The sequence below is a fragment of the Epinephelus moara genome, chromosome 24 (assembly GCF_006386435.1).
Source record: "Epinephelus moara isolate mb chromosome 24, YSFRI_EMoa_1.0, whole genome shotgun sequence".
Lineage (NCBI taxonomy): Eukaryota > Metazoa > Chordata > Actinopteri > Perciformes > Serranidae > Epinephelus > Epinephelus moara.
The window spans coordinates 32,461,810-32,473,232 of NC_065529.1; the positions used below are offsets into that span (position 1 = coordinate 32,461,810).

Genomic DNA, 11,423 nt, shown 5'->3' on the forward strand with positions numbered 1-11,423 from the left:
TACACAAGAGACAGTACAAAAACAAACTCAATACACACGAACATTTAAAAAACACAAGATTCAGAACCCAACAAGAAAGAACAGCCAAAGCAGTACAAGACACAAACTACTGTATACTACAATAAAGCAACATAAAGCAAGCAGCACCAGATCATTCATTTATGACTACATGACTGATTCCTCTTCAAAAACTGTTTCAGTCCAAGTTTAAAATGATTCCACTCAGGTTCTGGTTTGATTTCCGGGGGTAAGGAATTCTACATGTTGATCCCTCAAGAGAAAAAGCTGTTTGTCCAGTGAGGATTTACATTACACCTTACAGTTCCCACTGGATATTCCACGTCTAAGAGGAACCATAGCGTCACTGAGCACCCAAGGAGCCTGATTATGTGGGATTTCATATCATATTCATTGTATTATTTAATACTATGAATTCTCAGATGTGCAGGTGCAGAAACAGATACACTGAAATTCTGCATTTCAGATCGTCTGCACATCAGTATCGGCCAATATTCGCCTTGTCGCCTGCCATCGGCATGTGGGTAGATAAGATGACAATCACTGATGGCAGTGGCTGATGTTTTTCTGTTGTATTACATCAATTTTGTGCAGGCTAATAAGCAAGGCTCCAGATGAATGGAGTCCTGTTGTCCTGGGGACATTAGAAAACATGGGATGCTGTCAGGACGAAAGGACGCAGTAAACAAGGGGGATGCACCCCTAGTGTTTCCCTGATGATGCTACACTGTGATCAACAAATCTTGCTGACATCAGCAAAAGAGAGCTAGTTAATGTTAGCTGTAGGCAGTCAGTGGGGGCAACTAACTGCTGTTGAACTGAGTTACATTATGATGCATTATAGCTCTCTTTGGTCAAAGTACTATTGAGCGAAGGTGAATTATAACATTCTCATGATGTGTTCAAATGTAATCATGCAATGCTCTTACTACCTACTGTAAAGGTCACAGAAAAGGAAACCTGCACACACACGACAGTACTGGCATGAACCCGCCAGCACGTTTTCTATAAAAAAAAAAATGAAACATGTTTTTTCAGGATATTTTTTTTATAAAGATGATGATAACCATTTATTAGACAAATAGGTAACAAGATCGCTCATGATGGTGCCACCTACATTTCTCGTAATTAGTAAGAGCAATTATCTGTGTCAACAAAAACAAAGCCCAGTTGTGAAAAACTAAATGAGTTTGACCCCCGTCCCCCTTTCATTTGTTTCCCTGTGGGCCAGAATCCTGACCTCAGATTACTCATCTGTTCCTAGATTTGTAAGCCTTTTTTAATGGAAGCACTCTGTTGCTTTTCAGCATGACAAGCTGCTTAATCTGTGTCCGGAAAACACCCGGAGATCCAAAAGCGTGATACAGCTTCTTACAGAAGTCCTTCCTGTGCAACTAAATGGGCACACATGGTCAAACAGTATCTGAGGTAAACAAAAACACACATTACTGTTTTCTCATTTCAAGGAATAGAATAAGAGAATAGCATGGCGCATCTATTGTAATATGAAACAATTAGTGCACTAGTACCTTGGGGCCGAAATATCTAAGGTACAGACCACCCAAATAAAAGTGACTGGAAAGACTGAATGACACACTTAATATTTCAAACTTTTGACTGGCAGTAACAATTTCTTTTAGCTGTTGAACATGAACACACACAACACACACTTAAGGAGCACACCTGATGACAAGGTGACGATGGGGATTACACACCACCTGAGTTCTAACATTCATCATCTCCTAAATCTCACAAAAACAGACCCTTGTTGTGCAGTTACAACAGTTAACACAAAGGTGAAGGTGAAACATCTTTACATCTAATACAGTTTTTCTTCCCCATTCTCGCACTTGAAACTCCTTTACTGTTGTTGGCGAGTCTCGCTTTGAATTTGATATCTATAGTATCAGTTGTTACAGTAGTCTATTGTGCTGTAAAAGTTGTAAAACTCAAATGTTTGATGACCGCAGATGGTCTGGGAAGCATGTGAATAAAGCCCTTAATCCTCAAAATTACAAGTTAATTTGTGCCATTGTTTCAAACTAATGCAGGCTCAGTATGATCCTGAACATCGGTCATTATAACCAGAATGTGGCTAGAGTTGACCCCACAAATCAGATTACATTTACACTGTGTTGTAATATCAATCATTCCAGAGGAACAGACACTAAATCAGCAAAACATTTTACTTTACTATTCATGCTTTATGCTTATGTTGCAATTTTGCCCACATATATATTTGTTTCTGTCCCTATTTTAATGTATATTTACAACTATAATGTTTTTTTATTTTTGTCACTTTGAATAAATCGCCCGCCTGTCTGCCTGTTCTCGCTTTGAAATTCTGCTTTGCCTTCTTGCCTCCTGTACGCCTGCCTCCCTTTTTGCCTGCTGGTGGTTCATGATACAATGCCAGAGTCTTCCTACAGGGGGACATTTGGAGTATGTTAAAATCCTATGCTCGGTGGGGGTTGAGATGTGCATGTGAGAGACTGGTATCTGTAAACAATATGTTTGATGGTGCCACAGAGGATGCAGGACTAACCTCTACAACAGTAGCTAGCAAAGCATCTGGCACTGGTGATGTATTTGTGCCACTGTTGAGGGAGAACAACCATTGGTTTAGGCAAAGGAAGAAAGGGACTGATACTGGTGTTCCAGGTTTAACAGAAAAATAGGCCAACAGGCAAAAGGCCCAGAAAGATAGAAATAGAAAGAGTTTCGTTAATAATGTTAAGAATGGTACTCTAGTTTTGAATTCATCTGTCTATAAGGAGATAAGAAGAGACTGAAATGGTGTAATAATGGCTGCGGTATATGCTCAGAAGAGCAGGTCTATCTAATTCTTAGAACAGAGAGGGCTTACAAATAGACACCAGTCACTGTTGTAGTCCAAAACACATTCATCCCATTTTTATCCTGAATTAGCACCTTCTGCACTCAGTTATTGTCATGAAGTTTCACCAGAGAACTGAATAAGCATATTACAGTGTGACACACAGTTTGTATGTGTTAATTAAGTATCATCAAGATCACAAGTTAGGCATTCTGAAGACCGAAAGACAGCAAAACTTGACTTAGCTGTATTTGTATCGAGCATTTTAGCCATACATACATGCATACATTTATATTAATGCATTCACTGAGCAAGATCACACATCTCATGCATTGCAATGCAAATGTATATGCCGTGTGCACATTCTTATGCATGCCCACACACGCACACGCACACGCACACACACACACAACACATGCACATTAACTTCCTGCTGCAAGGTCAGTGGAAGACAGAAAGAAAAAAAGACTGCTGTGGCCCTCTCCTTGCTCCAGATGAGCCTGTAGAAATCACGAGGGAGTTATTGGTCTAATTAAATTCAACACATGCAATCTAAGTGTGCTAGATGGGGAGTAAAGACAGAAGGAGGGGTGAAGAGGAGAGAAGAAAAAAAGAGTGAATGAGTAACAATAGTCCTTTAAATCTAGCCTTGCTGCGCATAACACAGGGAAAGACAACAGCAAAATAGGCTGAAGCCACACATCAATGGTCATATTATCGGCCCATCATGTAGAACGTATCCTTAAACTGATAATTTATCTACCTTTTAATAACTAATTTTATAAACATTAGGTAACATTTAAGTTTGCTAATGACATCCCAAGAAATCTCTACTACTTATCTGGATATACTGAATTCTGACAAATACCTACCGAGTACAAACACCGCCTAGAATTTTGTGTGTCTGAACTGCCATTTTATAGCATGGCATTTTATTTTGAGTCCTGAGATGAGCACAGTGTACCACACCTGTGTTGTTATGGCAATCATGTGAGGCTATAAAATGACATATGTTGTTCATCATCAGAGTGTGAGCTGATGATGACATGGTACAAGCTGTTATCAACACTTTTATTTCCAGCTTTACTATTTCTGCCTCCTCCTTTGATCATCTGAGCAGTGAAGAAAGTGGAGAGAGTGAAACAACAGACTAATGAATAACACTGCAATATATTACATGGAAAAACACATATCATGCTGCAGATATAGAAGTGCAGCATTGTCACTTAACAACTAAGTGTAAGATTTATAAATTCCTGACTTTGGTGCCCCCAGTGGTGGCATCAAATAAGACACTGTGGTAGACAGCAATGCGCGCTGCTAATCCTCAACCCCAACACCCCCTTAATCTCATTAACAAGAGTATATTATCTACATCTAAGTGTTTACAGATGGAAAATGCATATTAAAAGTACATCCATGAAGTAGAGCAACTGCCTTTTGAAGATTCATTCAATATGAGAGGTGTTCTAAGCAGGTAAAGCAGTAAGTGCAGGTTCATGATGAAGCAAATAAACAGAATTGCACTTTGCCATTTGATCTGCATAAACACGACCTTAGCTGTGGGCGTTCCAGAGACAGTTGTGCGAGTGAGTTTATTTGAAGCGACAACACTATGAAACCCCGCCCCAAATTAGCACTCCAACTTTGTCTCAAATAGCTTTGCGCCTGTTGTCAAACCATGGGTGATTTTGACTTCCCTTGCCTGTGAACCAGACAAATCTGCAAGCTCATGTTTTATTTGCTCTGGCAAATGTGTCCGGTCCATCCTTCACTTTCGAAAGATTTCCAGCAACTTGAGATCTGCTGGGCCAATCACAATTGTTTATCTTGTACGGGCCGTGTTTGAGGAGCACTGCTGAGGAATTTTTGAAAACAACCAATATGGCTGAAAGCAGCTATCACATTAGAATGTAACAACCTGGATGGTAAATCTTCACTAAAAAAAACAACAACTGATCAGCAGATCAACTGCACCTAAAGCTTTGCTCAAGAAGGAAGATGTGTTTGCCTTAATTATGACAGGATACTGCAAATGTTTAATATAGCCACTCATAATACATCAGCTCATCTCTGCACGCTGTTGCCTGTTTACATTTTTCGTCGCTTAGGCATTATTTTTTCCCCCCACATTATATCAAGTCCTGCCCTAATGTACTGTGAATGGCCATCTACACCAGGCAGACCTGGTCACTGGTCGCTCAACGTCACATGTTGATAACCCGTTGATAACACCCCTTGAAAATGGAAAATGCACCAAGAGGTTCAAGACTAATTCTCATTTGCAATTTGGTTTGGCCAGGTCAGGTTAGGGGATCCAATCATACTGATATGAACAGGAAAGAAGCAGAAGTTTTAATCAACCCAAAGTAAATGCAGTTACCCTCACACATCGTATAATTTAAATGTGGCAAGGAGCAACTCAAACATATTGAACTTAACAGTGTGTGAAGCAAGTCCTCACTCAACCAACACACCAAGAATATATCAACTGACAAGTCAGGAATAGAGATAGATAAAAGCTATTAATCACTGTCTCTTACTGCATCACACTCACACACACACACATTTATGTGCACAAACACACTCACTGCTGTCAGATTTTAATGGGTGACTGGATTCAAAGTCTTTTCACCTGGATAAGATTAATTAGAAAAACACAGATGCTTGTTGGTGGACCCAGCAATGAGACATTATACTCAAAACAAGTGGGTGCTGATGTCAAGTGACTGCCTGCAGTAGCTTAAATCCTGCCATTCAGCACATCTTATGTTTATTTAAAGTACATTTAATGAGGTAGTCACAATTTCAAAACAAACCTAGTTTTAACATTTAGCCAATGTAAGCATCTAAAGGATGATATCAGTACAAACATGACATGTTCTGAGTCTAGTGATTTTTTTTAATTTATAGCTCAAAATCCCCAAGTTTCCTTACAGAGCCACCTCATTGCAGCTGAATTAGGAGACTGAACTGCATTGAAACCATCCTCAAACGGCATGACAGCCTTCTCCCTCTCAGCAGCTACCTATACTCCCCCCTCTCACCCTCCTCACCTATCCTTTTCTTTCCTCTCTGTTTTCTAAGAATTCTTCCACTGGTAGACAGGCTTACAAAATCAAATAGAGCTATTTATAATGTTACCATCATTTTCTGTCATTTGTTATTTCCAACAAGACAAGAATAAATAAATAAATTCTTACTGTAACTGTCTTTGGCTCAAGTTTCATATTCAAGTTTTTCTTTTTTTTTTATTAAAGAACTGTCAAATCTGTTTTACCACTGTGTTTGTCGCTATGCTACACAGAGGTGATGATGACACAGCAAAATCTAAAGCACTGCGTCGCTAACAGATTCTCTCTTGACTATAGGAGATATGACAGAGCAGAGCAAGGTATGGATTTTCTCTCTAGGCTGTTTGTTTTTCTTGAAAGCTCCTGTTTTTCATTTGAATGGTTGTTAAATCACATTTAAAGTATGATGAATTTCAGGAACATAGGTAAATACTAATGTTATATACGTTCATTTTTTGTGTATGCATTCGCAGGAAAAAGGAGCCTTGGTATTTTCAAACAGCAAGTGAAGGACTAGTTGAAGTTCACATGGTGACTTTACTTTACATCTCTTTATCCTATATTCATCTACCCTTAGGTTAAAGAAAAGAGTAGTGGAAAATGTCACTGCATGCTTCCTGTGCTACTTCTATCCTATAATGTTAACATTTAAATATCTATAATTGTGTTTAAGGACATGAAGTTTCAGAGGACAACAAGACAGCCTATGCATCATTCCTCCATTTTCAGTCTGTGTGCACATTTGTGTGTACTTTTGTTCAGTAACGTCTCATCACCTGCATGCTTTATGTGTCCAGCGGGACATAGTGAGAGAAAGTGTACAGGAGAAAGGGACAGAAGGAGGACTGACACTCTGCTTCTGAGCTGTATGGCTGTCGTGGTGCAGTGGAGCTGATGGTTGAGGTCACACAGTCATCCCAGCCCCAACAGAGGCGCAATCAATTTCCTATGACAGCCTGTCTAACATTGTGGCTGACTGATTAAATGACTGGCTTGCTGACTGAATAAATGCCTGAATGAGTGAACGACTTGGTGGCTATGCAAAAGGCTGACTGGTTGTTTGAGTGACTGCCTAGCTTCACTGACGTGTCTCTGAATGGTTTTCTTTTTCTGGTGCACACACTGACTAACTGGCTGTCTACTAAACTGACTGACAAGTCAGCCAACCAGACAACAAGCCAGTGACCCTGTCTTTCAGCTAGTGTGATGATCAGTCAGTTGACAAGCAAGACAACATTCAACTAACCAGCCAGTGAAATTACCAAATCACTGGCCACTGACTGTAATCAACCACAGAGCCAGCCATCCAGAAAAACAGACATCCAACAGATCAAGGAGGAGAGGTGATAATATTCCCTATTAATTCAGCCACCTTGCCAAATAGTCAGTTAGTTAATGCAGTGAAGACAGCTAGCAGGCAAACACACATGATCAGTTACGGCAGCGAAGCCTGCTGCTATGACAGAACCAGTCAGTAAGTGTGACAGAGAAAAGAGACTGCAGACTGCATGCAGCCAACAGATGGCCTGACTAAATGAGGAGGTGTGCAATAAAACATCTTCATCTAGAGAAATTACAAGACAAGGGGATTTAATTTCTCCAAAGAATCTGAGTTTGACGTAAAGAACAGACCTACACAACATACATGATGAACTGTAAATGTGTCAGCAGATATATGCAGATTTATGTATAGATATATACAGATAGATACACACAGTTTAAACAGACCTCCAAACATGCATCTAATCTGCAGGATCATCCTCATCCCTCCTTTCCCTCTCTAACAGATCACCTGCTTCTTAACTACCTTGCCTACAATATTATCCATGTTCTACACACCCACAAACCACAGACGCACACGGAACAACGTGTACAGATTAATATTAACACATCACATTCTACCGACATGCTGATGATTCATGCAAACAGAATCAAAAGCACCTAACGAAACCGGTGAACACATGATAAGCTGTTCATTCATTTCCATTTAACACAAGGGCAATGTATACTTACATGGCAGCAAGGTTATCACCACCATCACCGTGACGTGAAAATCCTCCCACCTAAAAATGATATTGCAACAGCACATGCAGCAGCAGACTAACCACCACAGCGGTGTGCAGTATGTGTGTGTGTATGTGTGTGTGAGTGAGTGTAGGTGTGCGTGTGTGTGTGGAGACTCGCTAAGCTGCACACTCACTGCTACTGCCTCAGCTGGGGCTGTCTCAATGCACAGCCTGTACCATGTCGGCAGGCGGCAGGGGTGGGAGCGCGCACGCGTGTGTGTGTGTGTGTGTGTGTGTGTGTGTGTCTGTGTGTGTGTGTGTGTGAACAGTGCTGCATAGCAGAGAGGCTGCTCTTCACTTGACAAAGCTTTTTCCTGACTGGATAGAGGGATCAAGATAGAAAGATGGAAAAATAAATGGATAGGTTGATGAGGACAGAGAGAAATGAAAGGTTGGCAGCATGGAGGAAGAAAAAAGAGAGGGGAACAGATACAGGCGATATTCTCTACATCTCTCCTTCTCTGTGGCTCTCTCTTACTCCCACACTGTGACATTTTGCCCTCAGAGCAGAGCAGGAGGTCCACTGTAGACATGCACGCAACCTAATTTCAGAAATGACCTGAGAAGAAAGAGAGAAAGAGAAAAAAAGAGGGTGAGGGACAGAGGGAGATAGAAAGAATAGACAGATGATGGAGAAGAGGATGCACCGGAGAGAAGGAGGGATTGAAAGGAAGGTCAAAAAAGAGTGAAGGAAGAAAACTGGAGAGGCAGTAAAGGAAGAAAGAAGAGTGAAAGATGTTAAGGTAAAGAAGGAGCAGTGCATGAGCGATAAAGATAGAAAAAAGTAAAGAGGAGGAGGGGAGGGTAACTTTCAAGGACATGGATCATTGTCAGGCTCATTCTTGTCTTCTGCAGCTCGGGATACCCATACAACACCAGTGGACACGATGGCTGCAGGACATAATGCTTTTGTGTGCCTGTGCATGTGTGTCTGGCTCATCCACACACACATAGACACAAAAGCACACCTGTTCTGCCCCAGCCAGTCATCTGGCTATCCAGCAAGCCAGCCTCGACAGGAGAGGATAACAGCTTTGTGTCATGTTGCCGTCACGTCACTATCCCACATCTCATCCTGTCACAGCTTGCAGGGGAGAGAAGGGGAGGAGGAGGAGGAGGAGGGGGGGGGGGGGCGACAGCCTTGCTGTGACTGCTACCCCGCTCTCTCTCTCTTATTTGTCTTCTGTTTTTTTCCCCCTCCCTCTGTTTTATCAGTGTTTATTTTTTGTCTCTCTCACACTCTCCCTCCCCTGTTGTGTCACAGGTGTATTATGTAAATATCAGATGTTGGACAGCACCAGCATCCCTAGCAGCACTCCCCACACTTTTGGTTATTCCCACTAGGATGAATACAGTTTAAAGAGAGCTGAGCTGTGCACATCCAGGCGAGGCTGGGACAGCTGATACAATACACAGCATGTGCTGACATAACTACAGTATTGTAGAGGCCTGAGTTTTTGCATGCTGTACAGTGGCACTACTGCTGCACAATTGTTCCACTTGAGAAGGAGTACATCCTTGGTTATCTGACAAGTTTTGAGTCACAAAATGAAGCGTTCAGCACAAAGTTTGCATCAAAGAGAAAAAAGGGGCTACTGTGTGGCTGTTCGAAGAAAGACCGGATTCTGTCATGGTTAATGTCAAACTAACAGGCTGGCTTTGCTGAACAAGCCTCGGCTACTGCAAACAACCCATTTGGACAAGGATTCATGTGAGACACCATGTCTTGGACTCTACTTTTACTGCAGAGGATCACTTAAAGAGAGTCACACTTCAACCAGCTACTAGAGTTGTTAACTGAAAGCAGCTTGCCTGCTGTTGATGTTGTTTTATGCAGTTCAATACTGTATACGCTCTGTAATGTTGAGGAGAGTTGCTCTATTTAAGGACACTGTGCACATATCCGAGCTAATGTGATGAGTAAAAAATTCAAATCACAATAAATTCAGGAAAGACTGGATAAAAAGGAGATAATTCATTAAACAAAACCCTGACTTCAGCATTACTTAAAGAGAGCTGCCACAATAGCTGCAGCAATGCAGGAGAAGACCAGTTCAATAGAATAGAATAGAAAGAATACAATACAATACAATACAATACGAGCACAGCAGCCTGATGCACTAGCTATACGCAAGTTCTCTCTTATAGTGGCTTCTTTCTTAGGGCTAAGTTTGGGTGCAACATCAACACAAGACTATACATTGCAACTAGTTAGTTTCATTAAGCTGTGTCGTTGGTCAGTCGCATCACAGAGATGTACGCTTCATCTTGGCTGGGTTGGCGTAGAGTCTACCACTACCTGTGGCCAATCATGAAAAAGCACTATTGTGGCTAACATTTATCACCAAAAAACAACAAGATAGATGAACTAGGACAAAGCATTATAATTAGGTTATAACTTCATAACCTCAACCAACAGCTAGACAGAAAAATAACAAGTTATATCGACTAGTGAAGCAGTCAGGTACAACATAGGGTAATATAACTGTACCCTATTATTGGGCAGATGGATGTCTGTTATGACAAACCCATAATGATAACCCACACTACTGATGTCATGTGAACCGATACTCGCGATACCTTTCGATTCCATGATGAAAAAAAGCCGCAGATGCTCCTTTTTTTGGGAAAAAAAAAGGAAGAACCAATACCAGCGTAAGAATTGGTGCTATGACTCTTCCGGAACTGATGGGGGCAGTATATGCCATATAGCGTTACAGTCCATGCCTACATTCAGAGCGAGGGGGTGATGAGGAAAAGGAGAGAGCAGCTGCCTGCGAAAGACCACATTCATAACCAGTCACTGCTGCACTTTAGGCCAGAAAATAGATCTGCTAGCAATACAGGGCTCAACAATAAGGATTGCCCGATTGCCCGGGGCAAGTAAAACTCATGGTTGGGCATGTAAACTAACAACTCACTTGCCCGATCGGGCAAGTTGCTAAAAATATTAAAAGTTAATAACTAATTGATAAAATAAATGTATTTTAAAACGTGCTCTTCTGCTCTGATGCAGCGGTCTCTCTGCCGGAAGTCACAGGCACAGCTGTGTAACAATGTCCTGCCCACAGCCCCCATTGATATTATTTTGCGCGACGGACGCTTCATATAATAACATAACAATATACTATTTATGGTGTTATGCCATCGTGTCATTTCTGTCTCTACATGGTCACGCGTTAACAATTCTCCTCTACTCTCTGTATCGCGCACGGCGGAGTTCCGCCACACACACAGGTGAGCACGCTAGGGCGGCTTGGGCCGCATTTTCCTGACCAAACCTGACCCCGAGCCCGGTGCAGTTTGTCAGCTGACAAAGTTATTGAAATGGACACTGTGTAAATAACCAACAGACTGCTGTTACGCACAGACAAACACGCTGGCAGCACGGCACTCATGCTGAGCTTGTGTTGCGTTCAGGCGTTGTCA

General features: G+C 41.6%; 1 protein-coding gene across 3 annotated transcripts in view; it reads right to left on the reverse strand.

The window, feature by feature from the left end:
- Positions 1–11,423, reverse strand: part of atp2b2 (ATPase plasma membrane Ca2+ transporting 2) — a 132,869-nt gene that overhangs the window by 105,336 nt on the left and 16,110 nt on the right. For 2 of the 3 annotated variants that reach the window (XM_050038710.1, XM_050038709.1), the window contains exon 1: positions 7,942–8,090. The exons of the other annotated variant lie outside the window; for it this stretch is intronic. The gene's annotated coding sequence lies outside the window, so the exon portion shown is untranslated. Of the gene's footprint in view, positions 1–7,941; positions 8,091–11,423 lie in introns of those variants that run through there. 3 annotated transcript variants of the gene reach the window in all.